This window comes from Canis lupus, chromosome 1 (genome assembly GCF_003254725.2).
Source record: "Canis lupus dingo isolate Sandy chromosome 1, ASM325472v2, whole genome shotgun sequence".
Taxonomy (NCBI): domain Eukaryota; kingdom Metazoa; phylum Chordata; class Mammalia; order Carnivora; family Canidae; genus Canis; species Canis lupus.
Window position 1 is genome coordinate 109,160,553 of NC_064243.1, and position 26,584 is coordinate 109,187,136.

General features: G+C 47.9%; 1 long non-coding RNA gene across 3 annotated transcripts; it reads right to left on the bottom strand.

The window, feature by feature from the left end:
* Positions 1–482: 482 nt before the first annotated feature.
* LOC118353814 (uncharacterized) lies at positions 483–25,034 on the bottom strand. 3 transcript variants are annotated; one of them, XR_007410272.1, is made up of 3 exons: positions 24,349–25,033; positions 22,172–22,256; positions 483–918 (listed from the first exon to the last, which is right to left on the bottom strand). It is a non-coding gene; the product is annotated as an uncharacterized LOC118353814 (long non-coding RNA). The 3 variants fall into 3 exon arrangements; XR_007410276.1 differs by lacking the exon at positions 483–918 and adding an exon at positions 6,675–6,929 and having other exon boundaries at positions 24,349–25,034; XR_004813214.2 differs by lacking the exon at positions 483–918 and adding an exon at positions 16,076–16,385 and having other exon boundaries at positions 24,349–25,034.
* Between the last annotated feature and the right edge of the window lie 1,550 nt (positions 25,035–26,584).

Consider the following 26,584-nt stretch of genomic DNA (forward strand, 5'->3'; position numbering starts at 1 on the left):
TCCTCTCTGATCAACATAGTGCAGACCGGGCACTTGTGGTGTGCGGCTGCATGCGGTGGCCTGCTTCCTTGGCCAGCGTAGAAACCACCAACCTTCTAGGCACACAAGCTGGAAGCTTTGAAGAGATTCATGACTCATCTCTGCTTCTCACATCCCGCATCCCTGCCAGCAGGAAATCCTGTTGGCTTGACCTTCAGAATGTATCCAAGTCTGACCCCCACAGCTTCCACCCTGGCCCCCAGCGCCCTCATCCTCCCACTTAGCTATTGCAAGCACTCTCTGGCTGCTGCTGAGAGTCCCCAACAGAAAGGTCCTCACCCGGCAGCAGAATCCATTCACCGTAAGTGCCCCATGTTACTTCCCTCTTTGGATCCTTCTGTGACCCACGACACCCTGGTCCCCTCTCTTGCCTTACCTGCTCACTCTGTTCCATGCACACTGGCCCCTTTGCTGTTCCTCGTCATGGGGATTGTCCTGCCTCAGGGCCTTTGCACTTGTTCTGTTGACCTGGGACACGCTTCCCCCAGGTAAATTTTTTTAAGCCCTTATTTATTTATTTGAGACAGATACAGAGAGCATGTGGGGGTGGGGGGGACAGGCAGAGGAAGAGGGACAAGCAGACCCCCTGGGGAGTATGGAGCCTGAGAGGGGCTTGATCCCCCAACTCCAAGATCATGACCCAAGCTGAAGTCAGATGCCCAATCGGATGAGCCACCCAGGCGCCCCTTCCCCCAGATATTTGTGTGGCTCATTCTCTCACTCTCTCAGGTCTCTGCTCAAATGTCACCTCCTCAGTCAGGGCCTTTCTGACCTCACCATAGAAAATAGTTATCCCTGGGGTGCCTGGCTGGTTCAGTCAGTAGAGCGTGTGATTCTTGGTCTTGTGTTGTGAGTTCAAGCCTCCCGTATTGGAGCCTACTGAAGAAAAAAAAAAAAAAGATAGTCATCCTTCAAAAAAAAAAGATAGTCATCTTTCTTTTCATAGAACATATCACCATCTGTCTCATAATCTTTTTTCTAAAGATTTATTTATTTATTTTTAAAAGATTTTATTTGTTTATGCATGAGAGACAGAGAGAGAGAGAGAGACAGAGACAGAGAGACAGAGGCAGAGACAGAGACAGAGGCAGAAGGAGAAGCAGGCTTCATGCAGGGAGCCTGATGTGGGACTCGATCCCCCGTCTCCAGGATGCTCCAGGCAGATGCTCAACCACTGAGCCGCCCAGATGCCTCTGTCTCATAATCTGTTTATTTCTTGGGGTGCCTGGGGTGCTCAGGCCACAGTTCCAGGGTCCTGGGATCAAGGCCTGCATCTGGCTCCCTGCTCAGCAGGGAGCCTGTTTCTCCCTCTCCCCCCCACTCCCCCACCCCCCTCGTACTCTCTCCCTTGACACATTGTGTGTGTGTATCACCTCGCTCCTAGACTGTCAGCTCCATAGGGCAAGGAGAACTGCCTTGTTTGCTGCTTTAGGCCTTCCCATGTCTAAAAAGTAAGTTGCTCAATAATCATATATAGTAGATGCTCAAGAACTATTACGTGAATGAACTTGTGAATCCTCTCCACAACTCTAAAACATAGGGACTCTGACTATCCCATTTTGCAGATGAGGAGACTGAGGCACAGAGAGGCAAAGACCATCCAGTTGAGTTGAGTTTGTGCTGCCGGGCAGGCTCTGTGCCCAGGCCTGGATGTGGAGGTTCCCCGAGGGGGTCTGGATTGTCTCCCTCGCTGGGCAGGTGAGGGCCAGGCCACAATACTCAGAAAGGTGAACACAGCTGGGGCACACAGCCAGGAAGTGGCAGGTCCGGGATCAAAGGCTGTCTGGGGTCAGAGCCATCCTTTTACCTTTAGCTGCTGCCAAGTCAGTGTGAGAAGCTGAGCCAAAAGACGGAACATCCTCATTCCATTTGTTGTTGCTTGTTGTTCCTCTTCGACTTCTCGGGTAACCCTGTACCCTCATGCCCCACCCAGCGCCCACACCTGCATTTATTTTGAAGCAAATCCCAGGTGTCGTATTGTATCGTGCAGCCACACATCCCTTGGTAGCCTGGCAGCCTTGGAATCTCCGGATCTTTAAACATTAAAAATAGGGATCCCTGGGTGGCGCAGCGGTTTGGCGCCTGCCTTGGGCCCAGGGCGCGATCCTGGAGACCCGGGATCGAATCCCACGTCGGGCTCCCGGTGCATGGAGCCTGCTTCTCCCTCTGCCTATGTCTCTGCCTCTCTCTCTCTCTCTATCATAAAATAAATAAAAATTTAAAAAAAATAAACATTAAAAATATTGGGGCAGCCCGGGTGGCTCAGCGGTTTAGCACCCAGGGCATGATCCTGGAGACCCAGGATCGAGTCCCACATTGGGCTCCCTGCATGCAGCCTGCTTCTCCCTCTGCCTTGTGTCTCTGCCTCTATCTCTCTCTGTGTCTTTCATGAATAAATAAATAAAATCTTAAAAAAATTAAAAATCTTAAAATTACAGACTTGCTGACCTCTGGAGGTGACCTCCTTGATGCTAACTCACTCTGGGATTTCTTACAGTCCTGACCAACAGGGAGGCCACTGAGGCCAAACGGCCCTGGTTTGAATCCAGCTTCCCTGCTCCTGGGCCACGTAGCCTCCAGAGAGTGCCTCGGTTTACTCATCTGTCAAATGGGGAGTGATAAAACAGCCCCCTGCTTCACAAAGCCTTAGGGAGGCTTGCATGAGTTAAGATGTGTCAGGCACTTAGAACAGCACCTGTACTTAATGCCAGTAGTTAGTATTCATCTTTGAAATTTCAAATCCTTGCTTGCTTGAGCTATAAACTCCTGGTGATCATTTAACACAGAGAGCACATCTGGCAGTGGTGCTACTAAACCAGTATTTTGGTATGTATTTTGAAAATCCCAAAATGCCATTATCAGTACAATATATGTATAATATATATATTATACATACCATATAATATATAATATGTTTATATAAATATATAAATATTATAAATATATATATAATATATAATATATATCTATATTATTGTGTTTGATCTCCATCTTCTCTCCTCTGTTTCAGACCTTAAGAGTCAACCCTGATCCATCGACAGGTGGACAGATGAACGAGATGTGGTCTGTCCACCCAGCAGAATATCATTCAGCCACAAGGAGTGAAGCTGCGCTGCATGCTACAGCGTGGCTGAGCCTTGAAAACATTTCACCGAGTGAAAAAAGCCAGACACAGAAGCCACATAGTGTATGATTCCATTTATACGAAATCTCCGGAAGAAGCAAATCTATAAAGACAGGAAGTAGATCAGCGATTGCCAGGGGCTGGGAAGGATGGAGAGATTGGGGAGTGATGGCTAAGGGGCGTGGGGCTGCTTTCTGGGGTGATGAAATTTTTTCTAAAATTGATCATGATGACGGTTGCACACTCTGAATATGTTAAAAGCCACGGACTTGTACCCTTTTGTCTCAAAAGTTATGTCATGTGATTGCCTTTATATAACATTCTTGATGTGACAAAATTCTAGAAATGTAGAACAGAGCAGTGGTCACCAAGGGTTCAGAAGGGGGTGGGCAGAGAAAAACAGGATGCATGCACCAGGGCAGGGGAGGGGGGCACCCTTGTGATGGAATGTTCTGTATCTTGACTCTATCCGTGTCAGTACCCCTGGTTGTGATACTGGACGTTTGATTTCGTATTTGTGAATGCAAATACGGAAAAACCCCCAAGTCAATACTGGTGGCGCTTTCTTGATCATTCCCAGGCCTACAGAACAGCCAAAAACTTGCCTCTCCGGACACACACATTCCCAGCTGAGGTTTGAACAGGGCAGCGCTCAGCCTTCTCCTTGCAGCTCCCACGCTGTAAACAAGTGTCCTTTTCACGGTCTACTTAGTGCCACATTTTTCACATTTTTGTGCTTTTTGTTGGTGATTTTGCTGTTTCAAACAGCCCCCAAACGGAGTGCCAAAGTGCTGTCCAGAGTCTCAATGCGCAAGAAGGCTGGGATGTGCTTTATGGAAAAAGTAGGTAAGATTTTTACATGTGCACGATGAGCTTCCTTTCAGGCTCCAGTTATACAGAGCTGTTGGCCTGAGTTCAATGTGAGGGAATCAACAAGGGATATCATGTAAGGTGTTTTTAACCGGAAACATATATGAAACAAAGTTATGTATTAATGGTTTCATCAACATGTTGTAACCGGAAGCTGTCAGAACCTAACCCTGTGGGCAGCCCCGGTGGCTCAGCCGCTTAGCGCCGCCTTCAGCCCAGGGCACGATTGGAGACCCAGGATTGAGTCCCATGTCGGGCTCCCGGTGCATGGAGCCTGCTTCTCCCTCTGCCTGTGTCTCTGCCTCTCTCTCTCTCTCTCTCTCTCTCTCTCTCTCTCTCGGATAAATAAATAAAATCTTAAAAAGAAAAAAAAGAACCTAACCCTGTACTACCACCCTGCCCCCCAGGAGCTGTGGTTCAGTATTTGCTAACTCAGCATTTACGGCAACTTTATAGAACATAACTGAGCGAATGAAGACAATTGACCATACTACAGTTTTACTTTTTATTTATTTATTCATGAGAGACACAGACACAGAGAGAGGCAGAGACACAGGCAGAGGAAGAAGCAGGCTCCCTGTGGGGAGCCCCATGCAGGACTCAATCCTAGAACCCTAGGATCACAACCTGAGCCAAAAGCAGATGCTCAACTACTGAGCCACCCAGGCACCCCCATACTAGTTTTATAACATGCTCCCACTGGAGGAAACTGAGTAAAAGGCATACAGTATCTCTCTGTATTATTGCAGTCTTAAAACTGCAATGTGTATCTATAATTATCTCAGGATAAAAGGTTTGATTAAAAAAAATACAGGAGGGATCCCTGGGTGGTGCAGTGGTTTAGCGCCTGCCTTTGGCCCAGGGCGCGATGCTGGAGACCCGGGATCGAATCCCACGTCGGGCTCCCGGTGCATGGAGCCTGCTTCTCCCTCTGCCTATGTCTCTGCCTCTCTCTCTCTCTCTCTGTGTGACTATCATAAATAAATAAAAATAAAAAAATTTAAAAAAAATACAGGAAGCAATGCTTGGCCCCCTGGTGAGCCAGAGAGGAGGCACTATTCACCAGTAAGGTACCTGTAAGGTTTTCAGCGGTGAGGAAATGTGGTCAGAAATCTTTCTGAATGAATGAGCCTGGTTCCATATGAAATTATGAGGTAGTCTGTAACTCTTTGGGTGAAAGCTCAAGAAAAATGATCCAAATGATTCTAATGGCACATTACCAAAAAATTATCACGGCACAAAAATATCAGTATTTTGGTGATAAAAAAAAAAACATGCTGTCCTTGAATATTGAAAACAGCTTTTGTTATCGCTCAACCACACACATACCCACATACCCTGATTATGGAGATTATTTATTTTTCAACAAATGCTTCCTGAGTACTTGCCCTGGGCCTAACCCTGTGCTGGGCAGTGGTGGGACACAGAAGTGACCAAGATACTTCTAAGCCCTGCCCTCATGGGGGCTCCTAGTCCAGTGGTGGAGATGGACCCCTCCCTGGACAGAGATGACCTGGATTGGGTAGGACAGGGAGAGGGGCGAGGGGATCCCAGAAGGCTGAGGGATCCCAGAGTGGGCAATCGACCTGGCCTAGAGGGAGAAATCAGAGAGGGCTTCCTGCAGGAGGAGATCTGAGCTAAAAAGGATCAATAAACACAAGCCAAAAGGAAGAGGGATAAGGCATGAGTCACAGGAGAGGAAAGCAGATGTGCAAAGGCCAGGAAGAAAAGGTCAAGTGACACTACCCGGGGGAAATGACAATATTTCTGTGGCTAGAGCATTATGGGAACAATAATAGACAAGACTTTCAAAAAGCGTCTATGTCCCAGGCTTTCGAAGCACTTTGCACGAGCCAGCTCATTCGCTCCTCACCATCACCCTGTGATGTAACCTTCCGTCGCATCACCCTAGGAGGAGGGCCTGGTTTATAGGAGACACAGGGGAGGGCAAATGACCACCAAGGTCACACCGCTGTGCGCAGTGGATTTGTTGGGTAGAAGATGCCAGATGGGGAGCAGGCGAAGGAACGCCTGGGGGCAGATTCCCAAGTCTCTGAAGAAGGGGAGTGCTAGAGACACGAGCCGGAGGCCAGGCCCGTGATAAGGAAGCTACACACTCTGAGCCTGGTGCTCCACATCCTGCCCTCGTCCTCCCCAAGACCTTGGGGCGGACACAGCTAGAGCCACAGGTGCAGAGCATGCGCTCTTCTCTCCCACCGCTGCCCCAGGGTAACCCCTAGGCTCATTATAATACATTTGCATAGCGGCACAGCCCCGCCCCCTGGAGCCAGGCTGCCGGGACCTGCTCCGGGACACACCTCTTTCGGTCAAACCCTCCCCGTCCCAACCTGTGGGAAGTGTTTCCCAAAGGATTGGAAGCAGCCTGGGTTAGAGACCAGCGCGCGGGACGGCACAGCTCCTCCCGGGCGGAGAGACCCAGTAACATCCAGTTCCAGAACAGCCTAGGGGCGGCTTCCACCCGCAGCACCTGCCCGCCCGCCCGCCCGCCCACCTCGAGGTGCACTTTCGCTTTAATAAACTGCTTTGTGCTCGCTCTTTTCCTTCCCACGTTAATCCCCTTGGGGAATCCAGGGCCCGGAGACCTCCGTTCACACATGCAGGACCCCCCCACCCCCCCACCCCGCCCCGTCACAGATGGAATCACACCCAGGCGTCTGACTCTTGAGTCTGGCCTTGAAGTATCGTGGGCTCCAGAAAGCACTAAGGAGGTCCGCCCGGGGGGCTCAGTCGGTTGGACGGTTGGACGGTGCCTTTGGCTCAGGTCATGATCCCGGGGCACATGGGATGGAGCCTGCCTCGGGCTCCCTGTTCGGTGGGGGAGCCTGCTTCTCCCTCTCCCTCTGCCCCTCTGCTTGTGCTCTCTGGCTCTGTCTCTCTGTCAAGCAAACAAAATTAAAAAAGAAAAGAAAATAGAAAAATAATGTGTGAAGAGGCAGGGCTGGAAGGATCGGGGGGGGGGTGCAGAGTCCTAGACCATAGGCGAGAGCTTTGTCCCAAGGAATTGGGGAGCTACCGAAAGTTTTTTTGCCCTAATAAACTTTCACGAAGGTGCCTATGAGTTATCTGCTGCCACATAACAAATTACCCTTACACAAGGCAATTTGTTTTTCTTTTTTTCATATAAATTCTATTTATTTATTCATGAGAGACACAGATGCAGGCTGAGGGAGAAGCAGGCTCCCTGCCGGCAGCCCCATGTGGAACTCCATCCCAGGACCTGGCATCCCGGAATCATAACCTGAGCCTAAGGCAGATGCTCAACCACTGAGCCACCCAGGCACCCCACATTTAGCAATTTAGAACAATGAAAACTTTTTTCTTTTTTTTTTAATATTTTTTATTTATTCATGAAAGACACAGAGGAGAGAGAGGCAGGCTCCATGCAGGGAGCCCGATGTGGGACTTGATCCCGGGACTCCAGGATCACGCCCTGGGCCAAAGGCAGCTGCTAAACCGCTGAGCCACCCAGGGATTCCCCGAAAACTTATTTTTCAGTAGGCTCTCTGCCCAGCGTGGAGCTCAATGCGCGGCTTGAACTCACAGCCCTGAGATCAAGACCTGAGCTGATCTCGGGACGCAGTGGCTCAACTGACTGAACTACCACCCGGGCGCCCCTAAAACAATAAACGTCTATCCCACATCATTTCTGGGGGCAAGGAACCTAGGAGGGACTCAGCCTGGCACTTGGGACTTAGAGTCTGTCATGAGGTTATAGGTGAAGCTGTTTGCTGGGACCATCATTTGAAGACTCAGCTCAGTCTGGAGCACCTGCTTCCAAGTTCACTCAGGTGATTAAGGGCAGGAGGCTCAGTTCTTCAGTGGCCGTTGGCTGGCCCGCTGGTCGTCTCCTAGGGTCCTCATGACACGTGTCCACTTAATCACACAAGGAGGCCATTGGACTAGAGTGGCTCGAGCACCTTAGCAGCCCGAGCACCTAAGCAGCCCGGATGAGGGAACCCAAACCTAAGCCTCAAGGTGAAGACACCCAATCACCGCTTGCTTTTCCAAATAAGGGGAAAGCCCAGCTACAGCCAGTCACATACTTTGCTTGCTTAGCTTCCAGGTCTTCTCTACAAAATTCCTTCCCTAGCTCCTGTCCCCAGAGGGCTCCTAACCCCTTCTGGTTTGGCACTGCCTGATTGGCATTTGTTTTTGCTCACGTAAACTCTTAAGATTTTGAATATGTCCCAGTTTATCTTTTAACACGCGGCAGCTGGATTCCTCCAGAACAAGTGATGAGGGAGAGAGGGAGAACCCAAGATGGAAAGCGAAATCTTTTTATAAACCCAACCTCAGAAGTGACGTTCCTTTAGTTCGGCTATATTCTACTCCTTGCGGAAGGCTTACTGCATCTCAAGGCTGCCCCTACCCACAAGGGAGGGGCCTTGTAGTATAATAAGTATATTTGGGAGGTGCCTGGCAGGCTCAGTCAGTAGAGCATGCGGCTGTTGATCTCGGGGTCCTGAGTTTGAGCCCCATGTTGAGTGCAGAGATTGCTTAAATAAATAAACTTTAAAAAAGAGGGCAGCCCCGGTGGCGCAGCGGTTTAGCGCCTCTTGCAGCCCAGGGCGCAATCCTGGAGTCCTGGGATCAAGTCCCACATCAGGCTCCCTGCATGGTGCCTGCTTCTCCCTCTGCCTGTGTCTCTGCCTCCCTCTCTCTCTCTATGTGTGTCTCTATGAATAAATAAAGTCTTAAAAAAAAAAAAAAGAAAGAAAAGAAATAGGGGCGCCCGGGTGGCTCAGTGGTTGAGCATCTGCATTCAGCTCAGGTCGTGATTCCGGAGTCCTGGGATCAAGTCCGGCATTGAGCTCCCTGGGGGAGAGCCTGCCTATGTGTCTGGATCTCTCTGTGTGTCTCTCATGAATAAATAAATAAAATCTTAAAAAGAAATTCTTATTTTTAAATAATCCCTACACCCCACGTGAGGGTTGAACTCATGATCTCCAAGATCAAGAGTCTCACCCTCCAAGGACTGAGACAGCCAGGCGCCTGCTTTCCCATTTTAATTTAAGCAAAGTTTACATCAGGTAGTTTCTGCTTTTTTATTTTTAATTTTTTAATTATTATTATTTTTAAGTAGGCTCCATGCCCAACATGAAGTTTGAACTCATGACCCCCAGATCAAGAGTCGCATGCTCCACCGACTGAACCAGCCAGGCGCTCCAGCTTTCCCTTTTTAATCACAAATAACATACTCTAAAATTTTATACCGAGGATTTTGGGGGAAAAAAGCCGGCAGTAATCTCATGACTAAAATTATGAATTCATTTTCATTGTCTAGGAGAAATGAGTAATTTCAATATTAGTGGAGCATTACATGGAGTTTAAAATAGAAACAAAGTAGGAACCCCTGGCTGACTCAGTCAGTGGAGCGCCTGACTCTTGATCTCGGGGTTTTGAGTTTGAACCCCACGTTGGATGTAGAGATGACTTAAAAATTAAAAAAAAAAAAAAAAAAAAAAAAAAAAAAAAAAGGGCAGGGCAGCCCCGGTGGCGCAGCGGTTTGACGCCGCCTGCAGCCCGGGTTGTGATCCTGGAGACCCTGGATCGAGTCCCACATCAGGCTCTCTGTATGATGCCTGCTTCTATCTCTGCCTGTGTCTCTGCCTCTCTCGCGCGCTCTCTCTGAATGAATAAATCTTAAAAAAATAAAAAAAAGTAAATAAAAAAAAAAATAGGGCAGCCCCAACGGTGCAGCGGTTTAGCGCCGCCTGCAGCCCAGGGTGTGATCCTGGAATTCCAGGATCAAGTCCCACGTGGGGGCTCCCTGCATGGAGCCTGCTTCTCCCTCTCCCTGTGTCTCTGCCTCTCTCTCTCTTTCTGTCTCAATAAATAAATAAAATCTTTTAAAAAAATTTTTAAAAAGTAACGAAGTTTTTGGAGATTTCAGTCATTTTTTAAAAGATTTTATTTATTCATGCGAGACAGAGAGAGACAGAGACAAAGGCAGAGGGAGAAGCAGGCTCCCTGCAGGGAGCCCGACAGGGGACTCCATCCCAGGACCCTGGGATCACTACCTGAGCCAAAGGCAAATGCTCAACCACTGAGCCACCCAGGCATCCTTGTGATTTTGGTTATTTAACTAAAATTTTAATTCTTCCTTCTTTATGGATCTATAGGCGCATCTTCAGAAAGATTTCTATTTTGTTCGCAGCATGGCTAAAGGCTGCAGTAGAAGGTTAATTTAAATCATTAACTTTCACCTTCTTGGAGGCTTCTCTTTCCCAGGAGGCAAAGCGGTTTTGCCAACCACTCTATTTCCCGGTGCTCTTTATGTGAGAGCCATGTGATGAATTGCATCTTGAATTTTGATTCCGAAATTCTTGGCGAGGACTTTTGCTTGTTTAATTTTATTGGATGGTAAAAGGGGTGTGACCCTGTGCGTTGCCCTGTGTGACTTTTCTGCCACAAAAATTTTGCATCTAACTGTAGCCCGTTTATTCACTTCAGGTATGTGGTGACATCTTAGTCCAAAGCTCCTTTTATGTGTTCTATTTTCTTCATCTCAAATTCTCCTCTTTTCTATAAAAAAATTCTCAAATGATAAGATTTGATAGGCTTCTTTAAAAAAAGACTTTACTTGTTTATTTGAGAGAGAGTGCATAAGCAGGGTGGAGAGAGGTAGAGGGAGAGGGAGAAGCAGAGTCCCCACTGAGCAGGGAGCCCAGTGTAGGCCTCCATCCCAGGACCCTGGGATCATGACCTGAGCCGAAAGCAGATGCTTAACCCACTGAGCCACCCAGGCACCCAATAGCCTTCTGGGTTGGTAAACCCATCCACCTTCTGGGTACCTCAACCCAGGTCCACAGGGATAGAAGCTTCTGTGCTCCGGATCCTTCCAGAACTTTCCCTCTCTACCTCTTCATCTGGCTGTTCATCTGTATCTTTAATAAGATTTTTTAAAAAGTAATTTCTACACCCAATGTGGGGCTTGAATCCACAACCCTGAGATCATGAGTCATATGCTCCATGTTGGGTATAGAGATTACTTAAATAAATAAAGCTTTAAAATAAGTAAATAGGGATCCCTGGGTGGCTCAGCAGTTTAGTGCCTGCCTTCGGCCCAGGGTGTGATCCTGGAGTCCCAGGATCAAGGCCTACATCAGGCTCCCTGCATGGAGCCTGCTCCTCCCTCTGCCTGTGTCTCTGCCTCTCTCTCTCTCTTTCTCTCTCTCTCATGAATAAATAAATAAAATATTTTTTAAAAATCAAATAAGTAAATAAATTTGGTTAAAAAATACATAGGAGTATGGTACCTAGAGGCATCTGGGTGGCTCAGTGGTGGAGCGTCTGCCTTTGGTTTGAGTCGTGATCCCAGGGTCCTGGGATCGAGTCCTGCATCGGGCTCTCCTCAAGGAGCCTGCTTCTCCCTCTGCCTGTGTCTCTACCTCTCTCTCTGTTTGTCTTTCATGGGTAAATAAATAAAATCTTTTTTTAAAAAAAGGAGTATTCTACTTAATAAGAACAAACAGGAATATTATATTTAAGAATACTGTATTATAGGGATCCCTGGGTGGCACAGCGGTTTGGCGCCTGCCTTTGGACCAGGGCGTGATCCTGGAGACCTGGGATTGAATCCCACGTCGGGCTCCCGGCATGGAGCCTGCTTCTCCCTCTGCCTATGTCTCTGCCTCTCTCTCTCTCTCTCTCTCTCTCTCTCTCTCTTTCTGTGTGACTATCATAAATAAATTTAAAAAAAAAAGAATACTGTATTATAGTAATACACACGAATATTATATATAGAATATTATATGTAAAATATATGAGTATTTTATGTAAATACTAAATAGAGAAAATATACAAAGACTAGAGTTATAAGAATACACACATAGGAATATTACAAACATGAATGTAGGGGTATATATTTGAATACAGATATATGTATAGAAAGTTTTTTTTCCAAAGATTTTATTTATTTATTCATGAGAGACACAGAGAGAGAGACAGAGACACAGGCAGAGGGAGAAGCAGGCTCCATGCAGGGAGCCTGATGCGGGACTTGATGTTGGATCCTGGGATCACACCCTGAGCCGAAGGCAGACGCTCAACCGCTGAGCCACCCAGGTGCCCCTGCATAGAAAGTTTAGCTTTTCACTGGAAAAGCACAACATGGCTTCTGGGGCCAGATAGCCTGAGTTCAAATCCCAGCTCTGCCACTTAATATCCTGTGGCTTTGGGCAAATGCCTGAACTATTCTGTGACTCAGTTTTCCTGTCTGTAGGATGGGGATAAGAGTCCCACGTCATTGAGTTGTTACAAGTATTACATGCTTCCAAGAGTGCCTGGCATGTAGCTTAATAAACGAATACAGGGGCACCTGGCTGGCTCAGTTGGTGGACTGGGTGACTTTTGATCTTGGGGTTGTAGGTTCAAGCCCCACTTTGGGTATAGAGATAACTTAAAATCTTAAAAAAAAAAAAAAAAACAACACATAGGGGGTTGTTTTTCCTTTGGCCTCACTCTACTCACAGCCCTGCATCTTCCTTTTCAACTTTATGCTATGGGGAAATCCCTCTAAGACAGAGGTTCCACTGTGGCTATACCTTGGCATCACTTATGGGAGCTTTACAAAATACTGATCTGGTTCCAGGGACTCTGATTTGGCTGTTCTGGGGTGTGATCTGAAGATTGGAATTTTTATTTATTTTTAAAAAGATTTTATTTATTTATTCATAAGAGACACACAAGAGAGAGGCAGAGACACAGGCAGAGGGAGAAGCAGGCTCCCTGCAGGGAACCCGATGTGGGCTTCGATCCGGGGGTTCTGGGATCATGCCCTGAGCTGAAGGCAGATGCTCAAAGACTGAGCCACCCAGGCATCGCTATTTATTAATTTTTTAAAAAGATTTTGTTTGTTTGACCGAAGACACGCAGGGGAAGCTGCAGAGGAAGAAGCAGACTCCATGCTGAGCAGGGAGCCTGATGCGGGGCTCAACCCCAGGACCCGGGAATCTGACTTGAACCGAAGACAGACACTTAACCAAGTGAGCCACCCAGGCACCTTGAAGATCAGAGTTTTTAAACCCTCCTACAGCTGAGGTTACGGAGCACTGGAGCAAGCCCACCAGAACGGATCCCGGCTTGCCATATGGAATGGCTGTATGTGTACAGAGAGTTTACACAGTTGGGACAACTGGGTGGCTCTGGAGGTTAGGCCTCCGACACTTGGTTTCAGCTCAGATCATGATCTCGGGGTCATGGTCTCGGTCGTGAGATGGAGCCCCCCAGCAGGCTCTGCACCTAGCGTGGAGTCCGCTAGAGACTCCCTCTTGCCCCTCCCCCATCTTGGGTGCACACGCATGTGCGTGTGCTCTCTGAAATAAATAGATAAATAAATTCTTTTTTATTTTTTTTAAAGATTTTATTTATTTATGAGAGAGAGAGAGAGAGAGAGAGAGGTTCTATGCAGGGAGCCCCACGTGGGACTCTATCCCGTGTCTCCAGGATCAGGCCCTGGGCTGAAGGTGGCACTAAACCGTTGAGCCACCGGGCTGTCCAATAAAATCTTTTTTTTTTTTTTAAGATTTTATTTATTTATTCATGAGAGACACACAGAGAGAGAGAGGCAGAGACACAGGCAGAGGGAGAAGCAGGCTCCATGCAGGGAGCCCCACGCAGGACTCAATCCCAGGTCTCCAGGATCACACCCCAGGCTGAAGGCGGTGCCAAACCTCTGGGCCACCCGGGCTGCCCTAAAATCTTTTTTTTTTTTTTTTTTTTTTTTTTGCCTACGTACTCGATGGGGAGAGGGTGCTCCCTAAAATCTTTTTTTAAAAAAAGAATTCACAACATAGGAGGGTCATCACTTTTTCAACCTAAAAATAGTTTTTCTTTTTTTTTTTTAATTTTTAAGAAGATTTATTTATTCATGAGAGACAGAGACAGGCAGAGACACAGCCAGAGGGAGAGGCAGGCTCCTCACAGGGAGCCGGATGTGGGACTCGATTCCGAATACTGGGATCATGCCCTAAGCCAAAGGCTAACCCTGAACCGCTGAACTGCTGAACCGCTGAGCCATCCAGGCCCCTCCCAAAGATAGTTTTTCATCTTTGATTCCCAGTTTCTTGCTATTCCAGTAATGCAGTGAGCGACCTATCCATACATGCCCAGATCACTCTGGAGATTTTTTCTTTCTTTCTTTCTTTCTTTCTTTCTTTCTTTCTTTCTTTCTTTCTTTCTTTCTTTCTTTCTTCTTTCTTTCTTTCTTTCTTTCTTTCTTTCTTCTTTCTTTCTTTCTTTCTTTCTTTCTTTCTTTCTTTCTTTCTTTCTTTCCTTTGACTTTATTTATCTATTCATGACAGACCCACACAGAGAGAGACAGAGACACGGAGAGGAGAACAGGCTCCCTGTGGGGAGCCCAATACAGGACTCGATCCCAGGACCCCAGGATCACCACCTGAGCTGAAGGCAGACACTCAACCCCTGAGCCACCCAGGCGTCCCTGGAGATTTGATTTCTATGGGAGGCTTTCCCAGCAGTAGGGCTGCTGAGTCAAGGGCAAGATGCATTTCTTTTAATGGACATAGATTATAGATTGTGGTAGATGGTGCCAGATTCCCTTTCAAAAAGGCTGTAACAGTTCTCTTGTCATCAGTGATAGATGAACGTGCCCTCACGTGACCTCCTACAGGCAGAAGTCTGCTCCAAGAAGACTGGGATTCCATTTTCTTTACCGCTGTGTCCCCGGGGCTGGCGCAGTTCCTGGCACATAGTGGGCCCTCAGTAAATATTTGTTAATGGAGTAAATATGATGAATGATTTTCCTGATGACCTCAGACACCCCTACTTCCAAACCTATGGCTTCCTCCTCCTCTCCCAAGATCAGGGATCCAAGGTAGAGGCCAGATTGGGCAGGGGAGGAGAGAGTTGAAACAATCCTGGAAGGCTTCCTAGAGGAGGGAGCAAGGCTGGTAAGAGAAGGAATGAATCCCAGGCCAGTAAAGGTCTTACAGATGATGACACTCTGGCCTCAGAATGTGAGTCTGGCTGTTTCCATGGAGATGGATTCAGGCCCCACCCCCTGGCCCAAAGTGATGGAGATATGGTTGCCATGACAACTGGATATCCTCAGGATGGCAAGGTCTGTTCCAGCCAGATGCCCTTTGGGTGGAATTAGAATAATGTGGAATAAAAATAGCAGCTCAGGAAAGGGCTAAGCGTTCTATGTCAAAGCTCACGAATCGCACTGTCACACCCGTGATGCCGACTGGTTACAATCAATAGCAGACCCGCAGCTCCTTGGCCCTTAGTCCTCTGGCTTCTGTCACTCTTCCTGTCCTGAATTCAAAATGCACAGAGATGGCTGTTGCAGTGCACTGGCTCCTCAGTGCCTTGACCTCATCTCTTCCAAAGACCTTGCCTTCCATCCAGACCCCTCATTCCCCCCTCTATCCTGTGGCCAGAGCAGACACCTGTCACAACTGACAACCATATGCTTCTTCAACCATTCTGATTTCTAGCAGCCCACACCAGCACCCCCATTTGGACCTTTCCGTCTCGCTTCATCCAGTGTCCCAACTCCTTCAATCTCACCAGAACCTCCATTGCATCATCCTGACTGCTTTGCCCCAACTTGAGCCCCTTCATGACCACCCAGCCCTCACCCAGCTTAGGGCCTGTGGCCAACCAGTGTCCCCCCCCTCAACTCCCTTGCTCCCTCTCACTCACTAGTCTCATAGGAAAGACACCCAGCTATCTGCCTACCGTGGGCTGCAACTGCTCTGCTGATCGGCTGGAGAAAAATCTAGAACCACGACACCAGGTCTCACATTAACTTCCAAACCTTGGACCCAAGGGACGCCTGGGTGGCTCAGCGGTTGAGGGTCTGCCTTAGGCTCGGGGCGTGATCCCAGGATCCGGGATGGAGTCCTGCATTGGGCTCCTTGCCGGGAGGGAGCCTGCTTCTCCCTCTGCCTATGTCTTTGCCTCTCTCTGTGTGTCTTTCATGAATAAATAAATAAAATCTTAATTTTTATGATAGTCACAGAGATAGAGAGAGAGAGAGAGAGAGAGAGAGAGAGGCAGAGACACAGGCAGAGGGAGAAGCAGGCTCCATGCACCGGGAGCCCGACATGGGATTCGATACCGGGTCTCCAGGATCGCGCCCTGGGCCAAAGGCAGGCGCCAAACCGCTGCGCCACCCAGGGATCCCTAAATAAATAAAATCTTTAAACAACAACAAACCTTGGACCTCGAGGTGGCTCTAACGTTGTCTGGCCTTAGTCCCTTTGCTCTTCCAAAACTCCTAAAATGTTTCCAAATTGCGGTAAAAGACATATAATGTAGGGGCTCCTGGTTGGCTCCTTTGGTAGATCATGCAACTCTTGCTCTTGAGGTCATGAGTTCAAGCCCCATGTTGGGTATAGAAGTTACCAAAAAAAACAAAAAAACAAACAAACATAAAATTTATCACTTTAACCATTGAAAAGTGTAAAATTCAAAGTCATGAAGCATGTTCACAATGCTGTGCAACCATCCCTACTATTGTTCGGTCTCTACAGGTTTGTCTATTCTGGGTAGTTCACGTATGTGGAACCATACAATACTTAGCCTCTGGTGTCTGGTTTCTCTCACTTAGCATGATTCTTTCTTTCTTTCTTTCTTTCTTCTTTCTTTCTTTCTTTCTTTCTTTCTTTCTTTCTTTCTTTATTCATGAAGACACAGAGAGAGAGAGAGAGAGAGGCAGAGACAGAAGCAGGCTCCACGCAGGGACTCCATGTGGGACTCGATCTCGGGTCTCCAGGATCACACCCTGGGCTGAAGGTAGGCGCTAAACTGCTGAGCCACCCAGGGATCCCCAGCATGTGCTTTCAAGATTCATCCATGTCATACAATGTGTCAGAATTTCATTTGACTTTTTTCCCCCATTAAGGTATTTTATTTGTATGTATGTATTCCATCCCCAGAAAAAAAAAACTCCCAGGACTATCCTTCCTGCATGTTTTTGCCCTACTTTCTCTTGGTCCACGATGCCAGCTGTGGTTGTCAGTGCGATGAAACCAAGCTAATGAGATGGGTCTGTAAGCTTCACTGCAATTTCCCCAGCTCCGTGATCATCAGCGATTTCAGTGTAATCAGGCTTCATCATCGCAATTAGAAGCTGGAAAATAACTTTGGAGCGTGGCCTAATAAGAACTTGGCAGGTGCCTCTCTTGTTGGCATTGTTAATGCTCTTGAGCATTTGAGAGCGTCGGCCAGGACATTCATGCCAGCTTGATGGAGGCGTGGAAAGATAGAGGCTGAGAAATGTCCCATTGCGTGGATATACCACATTTGGTTTATCCATTCATTCATGGATGGACTAGAGTTGTTTCCTAGACAACTTGAACTCCTACATCTCCTCCCTTCTTACCCACTCTCAGTGGCGACGTTGCTTCCTCTATCACTGAAAGAAGAGAACCCACCAGAAGAAAACTTCCCCAGACCCCCACCACCCATCTACCTCTTTCCTCCTCTTACTTGGTGTACCAGTTATCTGCTACTGCTGTGTAACAAACAACCCCCAAACTTAGCAGTGTTAAACACTCCTGTATTATATCCATGGATTCCATAGGACAGGCATTTGAATAAGGCACAGCAAGGACAGCGGCGGGGGGGGGGGGGGGTGACTCCAGGCTGGGAGCTGGGATCTGCTGGAGGAGTCTTCATTCCTGTCCAGCAGTTGGTGCTGGCAGTTGCTGGCTGGGATGTCAGCTGAGCTGACAGCGAGAGTACCTTTATGGGATCTCTCTGAGTAGGCTACTTGATCAGAGCATGGTGGCTGGGTTCCAAGAGCAAGTCCCCTAACAGGAAGTGGGAAGTGCCTGACACTGATGATGAGCCTTGGAAGCCTCACCTCCATTGTGCTTTATTGGTCCACACAGTCACAACATTTTGTTCAAAGTTGCATGTTCTACTGATTGAGGTTCAAGAGGCAGGGAATGTACCCTCACACAAAACATACCCAATGGGAGGAATGCCAAGGTCACACTGTGAGAGCCTGTGGGCTGGGAGAGATTGTTGTGGCTGTCTTTGGAAAACACACCTTCCTTTTTTTTTTTTTTTTTTTTTTTTTTTTAAAGATTCATTTATTTATTTTTTTTTAATTTTTTTTTATTTATTTATGATAGTCACACACACACAGAGAGAGAGAGAGAGAGGCAGAGACATAGGCAGAGGGAGAAGCAGGCTCCATGCACCGGGAGCCCGACGTGGGATTCGATCCTGGGTCTCCAGGATCGCGCCCTGGGCCAAAGGCAGGCGCCAAACCGCTGCGCCACCCAGGGATCCCCACACCTTCCTTACTAATGTGAACTATGCTCTTGAGCCTGGGGACTCTTCCCATGTTGCCTAGGTGTGGAAAGCATTCCAGCCTTTCTCTCCTGTTTCTCCTCTGAAATCTAGGAATCTGGATCAACCCCACCAGCACAAAACTGCTGTTTGATCTTCTCTGACCTTACTATAAAAAATACGGAGTCCCCAGTCCCCATCTGTTGCTCACCGTTATCCTTAGTCCTTAGAACAGTGCCTGGCATTGAAGGTACCTAGTGAAAATTTTTTTTAGCAAATATTGCTTTTAAAGATTTTGTTTATTTATTCATGAGAGACAGACAGAGAGAGGCAGAGACACAGGCAGAGGGAGAAGCAGGCTCCCTGCAGGGAGCCCGACACAGGACTCAATCCCAGGACCCCAGGATCACGACCTGAGCCAAAGGCAGACCCTCAACCACTAAGCCACCCAGGTGCCCTTTTTAAGCAAGTATTTCCAGGAAGACTGGTAACAACAGTTGCCTCCAGGAAGGAGAACTGTGTGGGCAGCAGATATACAGTCTTTAAAAATGTGAGCTGCTCGCACCCAATGTGAGAGGTGCTTTTTCCCACCCCTTTAAAATTGTAAAATAGAGAGGCACCTGGGTGGCTCAGTTGGTTAAGTGTCTGGTTCTTGATTTCAGCTCGGGTTACGATCTCAATCTCGATCTCGGGGTCATGCTCTCAGAGTCCTGAAATAGAGCCCCAGGTCAGGCTCTGCACTCAGTGGGGAGTCCGCTTGAGATTCTCTCTCTCCCACTGTCCCTACCCCCCCCAATAAATAACTAAATCTTTCAAAATAAAATAAAACAAAAAAATAGAAATACTTACTTTTCCCTATAGGCCTTTGAGTCATCTGAGTGATGCACTCTGACTACATCTTACTCATTTAAATAAATAAATTATATTATTTAAAAAAAATTTTTTTTATTTATGATAGTCACACACAGAGAGAGAGAGAGAGAGAGGCAGAGACAGGCAGAGGGAGAAGCAGGCTCCATGCACCCGGACCCCGACGTAGGATTCGATCCCGGGTCTCCAGGATCGCGCCCTGGGCCAAAGGCAGGCGCCAAACCCCTGCGCCACCCAGGGATCCCAAATTATATTATTTTTAAAGATTAGTCCAGCATCTGGCACAAAATGAGTCAGCAGCTGAAAGTCACGTGTTGTCATGATGATGGGGGCTCACCCTGCCCATCCCCCGTCCATCCTCCTCCCCTGAACACCCATGCCTCGGAACCTCCATCTCCTCTGAGCCTCCCCACGCTGGCCCAGCCCAAGGCCAGCCCTACAAGTGTTTGATCTGACCACTTCAGAGCCTTCACCTCAGGCCTGCAGCCCCTGTGAGAGGCCACTAGAGCTGGGAACCCTCCCCAGATGAGCCTTTGAGGATGGGATGAAAGAAAGTAGCCCGATGGGCAGCTCAGGAATGCAGGGCTGGGTCAGGATGTGGCAATACTCAGAGGAGACTGGGAGGCAGAGAAGGTAACCCCCCCGGGGCATTTACTAAGCACCTATTGTGTCCCCAGTGTTGGGGACACAGTAGTGACCTGTCCTGCCCTGGCATTGCAGTGGCAGGCCAGTGACTAGGAAGTGACAGTCCTAGAATGAACAGGGTTGGAAGCAGGGGTGGGGGTGCCTGATGCAGTCAAGGAGGGCTTCCCGGAGGAGGGAATACCAAACTCCTTGAGGAGTCTATGACATCCATGGAGACCTATCTTTTTGGCTGCAGCTGGTGACACTTTCCCTCATTCCCTTAAATCCAGCTGCACTGGCCTCCTTTCTGATTCCTGAACTCTCTGAGCTCGTGTGCAGCCTGAACCATTGTACTTGGTGTTCCTCCCGCCTGCTTCTCTCTTCTCTTTGCTTCCTCACTTGGAGGGCTCCTCCCCAGTCAGACTGCAGACATACTGTTCTTGCAGCATATAACTGTTCTTTAAAATTCCCCTTTCGGGGGCTGGGTGGCTCAGTGGTTGAGCATCTGCCTTTGGCTCAGGTGGTGGTCCCGGGGTCCTGGGATCAAGTCCCATATAGGGCTCCCTGCAGAAAGTCTGCTTCTTTCTCTGCCTGTGTTTCTGTCTCTCTGTGTGTGTGTCTCTCAGGAATAAATAAATCTTTAAAAAATAATAAAATAGGGGTAGCCCCGGTGGCGCCTGCAGCCCAGGGCGTGATCCTGGAGACCCTGGATCGAGTCCCACGTCAGGCTCTCTGCATGGGGCCTGTTTCTCCCTCTGCCTGTGTCTCTGCCTCTCTCTCTCTGTCTCTATGAGGAAATAAATAAAATCTTTAAAAATAATAATAATAAAATAAAATAAAATGAAATTCCCCTGTTTTACTTTCTGTTGACTCCTTCATTTTCTGCCTTGCCAGCTAGGATGTAGCCTCCCCTCAGCTCCTGCGCCCTAGTCCCTTGCAGGGTGCCGGACAAAGAGCTGATGCCCGTCAAATCTTTGTTCTGTGAAGGAGGGAAGCCAATGTCTCCCGGATAAACCTCGGTCTGGTGAAGCAGTGGGGGGTGGGAGTTCCAGGCAGAGGGAACAGCATGGGCAAAGGCGTGGAACAGAGAGGGCGCTGGGGGCGTTTCACAGGCCCTGGGGAGGAAAGAGCAAAGGAGGGAGGAATGTCAGAGGGAAGGAGGAGTACCGAGGAGTAGGAAGGGATGTGAGTCCGCTCCTCCCCTTCCAGATGGGGTATGAAGGATCCAGAGCTTTGAGCCACTGGACAGTTGGGGGTGGCGGGATCATGTCAGGATCCTTCTGTGTAGGGACGGAGGTGGCCAAAGGGCCTTTTGGGAGATCTCTGTTGGTGGCTTGGGGAGTCCAGGCCGGAGGGCTGGGTCTGAGGGTTAGGCCTCGCCTCCCAGAGCCTCTAAGGGCTTCGTGCAGAACATTCCATGGCGGGACCTTTTGGAACAGACCATGATGCCTTGGCAGCCCTGTCCAGTCCCTGTGCTCGGGTCACTGCCCCGGCCTCCTCACCCTCCTCCAGACCCTGCTCGCCACAGCAGCCTGAGGCAGGACTTTTTATAGAACACTTGAAAAAAATATTAATAGGTAATTAAAGGCACATGGCATGGACTTCTAAAAGCACAGGAGGGGACACAGTGAAAGCCTTCCTCCTTCCTGCCCCCCTGGGGCCCCTCAAAGGAGGCACGGGGGCCACCAGTTTCTTGGGTTTTCCCCCGGAGATAGTCTATCATCTGGAAGCACAGATGGCGAAGTGTTCCTCAGGTTATTCACATGATTCTGCACTTTTTTTTTTTTTTTTTTTTTAATTTAAGAGTATAGGGCAGCCCAGGTGGCTCAGTGGTTTAGTGCCGCCTTCAGCCCAGAGCCTGATCCTGGAGACTCGGGATGGAGTCCCATGTCGGGCTTCCTGCATGGAGCCTGCTTCTCTCTCTGCCTGTGTCTCTGCCTCTCTCTCTCTCTCTCTCTCTCTCTCTCATGAATAAATAAATAAAATCTTAAAAAAAATTTAAGAGTATATTCAGGGATGCCTGGACGGCTCAGCCGATGGAGCTTGTGACTCTTGATCTCAGGGTTGTGAGTTCAAGCCCCACGTTCCGTATAGAGCCTACTTTTAAAAAAAGAATATATGCGGGACGCCTCGGAGGCTCAGCGGTTGGGTGCCCGCCTTTGGCTCAGGTCGTGATCCTGGGATCTGGGATCAAGACCTGCATCGGGCTCTGTGCAAGGAGCCTGCTTCTCCCTTTGTCTATGTCTCTGCCTCTCTCTCTCAGTCTGTGTCTCCCATGAATAAATAAAGAAGTCTTAAAAAAAAAAAAAAGAGTATATTCATTTATTCAACACATTTTTGTTGAGCACCTACCTGTATGCCCGGCAGCATTCTCAGCCCTGGGGATACAGCAGAAAAGAAAACAGACACAATTCTCTGCCCTCTTGGAGCTGACATTCTAGGGGGGAGATAGACAGATACATAAAATAAGTACATTTTAACATTACATAGTAGGTTGAATGCATGGTAAGTGCTTTTGATAAAACATTAAGCAGGTAGGGGGGGCCTGGGTGGCTCAGTTGTTTAAGTGCCTGCCTTTTGCTCAAGTCATGATCTTAAGGCCTTGGGATTGAGCCCATATCGGGCTCCCTACTTCCTCTGCTGTTCCCCCTGCTTGTGTTCTCTCTCTCAAGTAAATAAACAAAATCTTAAAACAAAACAAAACAAAAAAACCCCATAAAGCAGGCAAAGAAGGTGGAATATTGAGGAAGCGGGTTTTTTTTTTTTTTCAAAGTGGTCAGAGGAGGCCCCAGTAAAAGATGATATTTGAGCAAAGCCCCAAAGGAGCTAAGGAAGTGCGTCACATGATTATCTGGGGGCCTGGGTGCAAACAGCAGAGGGAACAGCAAGTGCAAAGGCCATGAGGTAGGAGAGGCTCTGAAATGCTCCCAATCCAGGAAGGAGCAGTGAAGCTGAAGAGGAGTGTGTGAGAACAGTGGGCCCTAGACCCAAGCTTTTAGAGACATGTCCAAAAGTTGGCTTTTGCTTTCTCATCTGGGAGCTGTCTCACTGGTGTGAGAGGGGTGGCTTGTAACAGTTTGTGAGAGCTGATTGCTAAACTTTCGGGGATTTTGCAATTCAGCTGTTACACGTGGCCATTACTAAAAATGAAATTATACACACTTACAGTAAAATAAATCATTAAACACAAAGATGGCAAGTAGTCAAAATTTATCGCTTGCAGGGACGCCTGGGTGGCTCAGCAGTTGAGTGTCTGCCTTTGGCTTAAGGCATGATCCCAGGGTCCCGGGATCGAGTTCCGCATCGGGCTCCCTGAGTGGAGCCTGCTTCTCCTTCTGCCTGTGTCTCTGCCTCTGTCTTTAAAAATATTTTATTCATTTATCCATGAGAGATACAGAAACAGAGAGGCAGAGACAGAAGCAGGCTCCATGCAGGGAGCCCGGGACTCCAGGATCACGCCCTGAGCTGAAGGCAGACACTCAACCACTGAGCCACCCAGGCGTCCCTAAATAAAATCTTAAAAAAAAAAAAAAAAAGAAGAAAAGATCACTTCTTAATTCTTCTACTACATTTAACCACTAGCTCTTCTCCAGGGGTTCCTTACACCTATTTCTTCGGCCTGGTAGAAACACTACCTAATGGTGGGCTGTTTTTTTTTTTTTTTTTTTCTATATTCTGCATTCAACAATGTTGCAATTCAACAGTGTCAACTGGTGGCTTAAAATCCATCCTGGTGGGAGTAGTTACACCACAGACACTGGCCAACACTACAAATCAGGGCTGTCTCCTCCCCCAAAGAGCTGGTGGTTAAATATTTACCAGCACACACACCCCTGTAACGCATAGAGATTTGGCTCTTTTTACTTGTGTTATTTTTTTCTCCCTGTAAGGCTGTGTAGTGTTTCTTGTTGCATGGATGGGCCGTGAGAGATTTTGCTGTCCTCTTCCTCTTCCTGCTGGGCCCTTAGCTGGTTTCTAGTGTCAGGCTAACGCAAACAACATCAGTGATTTCCCACGTGTGTGCGGCTGTAGCCATATAATAAATCCCCTCAAAAAGAACTTCTGTGTTCTTTGAACAAAGCAAGAGGTGTGGGAGTTCTAACATTAATGACTGTTGCCTAATGCCTCTCCATGAAGGCTGTACCAATTTCCACACCCACTAGCAAATGGGTCAGAGTGCAAAGACTTCTGAAGATGTGAACTTCGCTGTGCTGTTCTGCTGTTTAAGCTCTTTGATGCCCCTTCCCCACCGACCCCCCAAGATTCTCCCAAGGCCCAGATCCTTCAGTGGTGGCCTCGGGTGTCAAAGTCTGAGTCTGACTCAGGTGGTCCCTTTGTCTTGCTACCAAAAGTGGCACCATGATCCCTCAAAAAAAAAAAAAAAAAGTCACATACCAGCCACTTCACAATCTGCTGTCCCCTGAAACGGGCCATGTTCCCACCCACTCGTGTTTGCTCCTACCTTGCCCTCCTCCAGGAACTTACTCCCAGGGCCCCATCACCAGACTAACTCCCCCCCACACACACACCTGGATCTGCTCGCTTCCTTTCTATTTCAGGTGACCGAAATCCTTCCTGTAACTGTCTTCAGCAACATCGGAATTGATGAACTCAGCGGAGTGAAAAATTGTCCTGTTGGCTGGCTTCAGGCAGAGCTGGCTTCAGGAGCTTGAATGATGCACATGAGGCCAGTCTGGGCCTGTCAGATCTGTTCTCTTCCACGCTGGCACCCTTTGGCAGACTCGCCCTTTAGAAGTCCCCCCACACCCATCCTCCCGTGGTCATGGGAGGGAGAGAGCTAGAGGTGGACATAAGGTTCCAGGCAGAGAGGAGAGCCTGCCCTGGTGTGTGCCAGACCCGGTGCCAGAACCCAGATCCTAGCTGGGCCTGGCGACCGGCCCACTAGCTACATATCACTCTGCAGGCCTAACTCCAAAGAGATGACAAGTCCTTGCCCACTCGCTAAATTCCTCAGTTGAGAGGCAGAGTGGGAATAGCTGTTCCTGCTCTGGAGGCAGAAAATCGGCATTTAAATCCTGCCTCTGGTCTTTGGCAGCATGAAAACAGGTTTGGAACTAGGTAGTGCTATGGTTATGCTGTGGATGTGCTCAGTGCCACCGGATTGTATTCTTTAAAATGATCGAAATAGGGGCACCTGGATGGCTCAGTTAAGTGTTGACTCTTGGTTTCGGCTCAGGTTGTGATCTCAGGGTCATGGAATCGAACCTTGCCTCGGGCTCCAAGCTCAGTGTGGAATATGCTTGAGATACTCCCTCTCCCCCTGCCCCTCCCTACCCCGGCCCCTCCCTCCAGGCTCTCTCTCTAAAATAAAAATAAATAAATAATAATAATAAATAATAATAATATATTATTATTTATTTTATTATTATTATAATAAAATATTCGTTTTATTATTTTAAATAAATAAAATATTTATTTTTTATTTATTTATTTTTATTTTTATTTATTATTTTAAATAAATAAAATATTTATTTTATTATATTATTTATTTAATTTATTATAATAAAATAATAAAATGGTTTTATTGGGCAGCCCAGGTCTCAGTGGTTTAGCGCTGCCTGATCCTGGAGACCCGGGATCGAGTCCCACGTCGGGCTCCCTGCAGGGAGCCTGCTTATCTCTCTGCCACTCTCTCTCTCTCTCTGTGTCTCTCATGAATAAATAAATAAAATCTTTAAAAACAACAACAACAAAACAGTTTTATTTATTTATTCATGAGAGACACACAGAGAGAGGCAGAGACATAGGCAGAGGGAGAAGCAGGCTCCCTCTGGGGAGCCTGATGCGACACTCGATCCCAGGACTCTGGGATCATGACCTGAGCCGAAGGCAGAAGCTCAACCATGAGCCACACAGGTGCCCCTAAATAAAATCTTAAAAAAGATGTATATTTTGCCCCAGTAGAGAAATAGTAAGATTGAAGATGCTAAAAATATAATAAAACGAGATGTAAATTAAGAGGAGAAGGAAGACCATCCTGGCTCTACTGCTTACCAGCTGCGTGGCCTTGGGTAGGTCAGGTCACCTCTCTGTACCTGTTTCCTGGACTATGAAATGAGGGTGATGGTAGGATGACCTCGCTGGCTCGTGGAGAGGCTCAAACAGGTGAAGACATGCACAGCGCTGAAAACAGCACCCAGGATCTAGTAAGTGTTCAATAGTTGGCATAATTACAGCGAAACACTGGGTGGATTGCTAATTGAGAGAAGTCAAATGCAAGAGGTCACTGTCATAGTCTGGTCGGGCTGCCTTAACAAAATACCACAGACAGGGTGGCTTGGAAACCATAGAAATGTATTGCTCACAGTTCTGGAGGCTGGATATTGGAGGTCAAGATGCCAGCATGGTCGGCCAAGGGCCCTATTCTGGTCACAGACTTGTATCCTCTCACAGCAGAAAGGGTGAGGGTGCTCTCTGGGGCCTCTTTTGTTTGTTTGCTTTTGTTTTCGTAGGGCCTCTTTTATAAGGCCACTGATCCCATTCCTGTGGGCTCCACCCTGTGATTGCCTCACCCTCCCAAAGGCCCCACCTTCTAATAGCACCACCTGGGGGGGGGTCAGGTTTCAACATATAAACTTGGGGGGACCTTCGCAATCACACATTGTAGGATTCCATTTATGTGAACTTTCCAGAAGAGGCAAACCCATAGAGGCAGAAAGCAGGTTAGTGGCAGCTATCACCCAGGCAAAGGGATGGGGAGTCACTGCTTAATGGGCACAGGGTTTCCTTTGGCAGGGGGTGATG